The sequence below is a fragment of the Eurosta solidaginis genome, chromosome X, assembly GCF_040869045.1.
Source record: "Eurosta solidaginis isolate ZX-2024a chromosome X, ASM4086904v1, whole genome shotgun sequence".
Classification (NCBI taxonomy): domain Eukaryota; kingdom Metazoa; phylum Arthropoda; class Insecta; order Diptera; family Tephritidae; genus Eurosta; species Eurosta solidaginis.
Window position 1 is genome coordinate 45,653,524 of NC_090324.1, and position 2,075 is coordinate 45,655,598.

General features: G+C 40.4%; 2 pseudogenes; both read right to left on the reverse strand.

The window, feature by feature from the left end:
* Window positions 1-216: 216 nt before the first annotated feature.
* Window positions 217-1,078, reverse strand: LOC137234893 (UDP-N-acetylglucosamine transporter pseudogene; annotated as a pseudogene).
* Window positions 1,079-1,120: 42 nt separating this feature from the next.
* LOC137234894 (large ribosomal subunit protein eL8-like) lies at window positions 1,121-1,596 on the reverse strand (annotated as a pseudogene).
* Between the last annotated feature and the right edge of the window lie 479 nt (window positions 1,597-2,075).

Sequence of the window (2,075 nt, forward strand, 5' to 3'; positions counted from 1 at the left end):
TAGAAGGAAAGTTGTCTAAGCGGCGTCGCTCCTCGGCATTGTTTGGCAAGCGCTCCGCGCGTAATTCTGCCATGAGAAACGCTCAAAGAGGACTCATTTGCCTTGCAGATGTTGTTGAGAATCGGCACAAAAGAAGAGGAGCACGACGCAAAGAAAACTTTATAAAATGTTCGACTTCATACTCTGGCCCACGGTGTCACTGAACTCCCATTATTTTTAAACTCTAGGCAAGAGGGTTTCCTCAGCCTCTAAAAGGGCCTGCGATCTTTGTGGAGCTGTCGTTGTCGAATTTGTTTGTCCAGATTTTTTAGGATCATGACCCCTAAGAATATTGATGCAATCACTTAACCTGCTCCTCCAGCAAAACCTAACGTTAAATTTAAAATCAAAATATATAGTTAAGCTATACACGATATAACAATTGCTAATGATGTGGCAAAACCTTTTTATATGTTATCAGCATATTCAACAATAACAGCAACAATTAGGCCATCACCATCTTGTAAAAATATTAAATACCCCATAAATAAGTCATAACCGAAGAAACCATTATTCAAAATTTGACGTCCATCATTAACGAAACATGTTAGTACACCGAATGTTACACTCAATAAACTTCATTGTACATTACGCATCCATACCGATATATCGGCACCTTTAAGAAATTTTTTTTCAAAATCTATACCGGCAAAACCGGATCGAAAACAAGCACCAAGTGCAGCCCATAAACCAAGTAAACGATTTTGTTCACGACCGCTTGTTTGTTCTTTACCACCAACCTTAGTCTCGTCGACCGTTTGTGCTAGTTGTACCATAACTACGCCTGCAATTAATAGTACTAGCGCACCCCATTGTGTCTGGATGAGACGCCGGCGCAGTATGATTACGGCAAACGTAGCTGTGGTGAGTACTTTTAGTTGATAAATGACTTGATAGGTAGCTGCATCCAGATGCAGAAGCAGACACGTAAATTGACTCTATTGCCACTTTTGTGTATTTACTATAGATAAAACGTCTCTTTTTTTATAAAAAACTTAACGCAATTCTTTTCGAAAAGTTCGCAAACAAATTACTTCATGAAAGTCGAGTATAAACTACTTTATTTACTTTTCTATTGCCATTAATTTGGTACTGCCAGCTGTGCCTTCTTTTGCTCCACAAGCAGTCACGGTATTTGTACCAGACCGCACGAAAGTGAGTTTCTTGGGTTGTACATCCTTGCCCTTGGTTTTAGCTTCCTCAATCCTCTTCAAACGTTGCTTTTTAGCAAGCGCCGATTCTGGGCAGTATTTCTCCAAAAGTTTGAATGTTTTTACTGCTGTTGTTTTATCTAAATTGATGATTTGGTGGAGATACCTTCAAACACTTTTGCAAAACAGCCTTTTGGCGCTGAACCCGAATATATTAGGGCCATTTTACAAAACGAGATAAGTAACGTTTAGGTTGGACATTCTGGCCTATGCCGAAATTCTTGGGACGCTTTTCGAAGAGCTGGTTAACCACCTTCTTTACAACAGGTTTCTCGACGGCCAACGGTGCGGGTGCAACCTTCTTTGTAACTGGCTTCTTCTTTGGCCTGAGCTTCTTCGCAACCATTTCGGATTGTTTTCTGAACGCGATATAATTGAAAAACGCAGATTTTATTAGCTGCTCAAAGTTAAGAGCTGCTTTTCTCTCTGCTTGTTAAAAATGTATTGCACGTATTGTTGAAATTTGCCAATTCGCATATGAGCAGCTGTCAGACAAACAGCTGCTCAGTTGGTGCTGCCGGCTGGAATGACGACTGCACTCTGCATAAGGCAACTGGGGTATTTTACAACTAGGGCGGTTTAGGCAAAGAGGGGACTTTTAGAAACATTATTGGGCTGCGAACGTTTACGCATGGACATACTCTTACGAATGATTATTGAACCTAAATTACCTTTGAAATGAACCCACCAGCAGCAGTTTTTTAGCCAATTTCCTGAGCAATAACGCTATCAGGAAATCGAAGCGGTTTGCAAACTCCAGAGAGACATTTCAAATGGTTTTGTATTTTACAGGTTAGGAAGGAATATTTGCATACCCAAGAACTC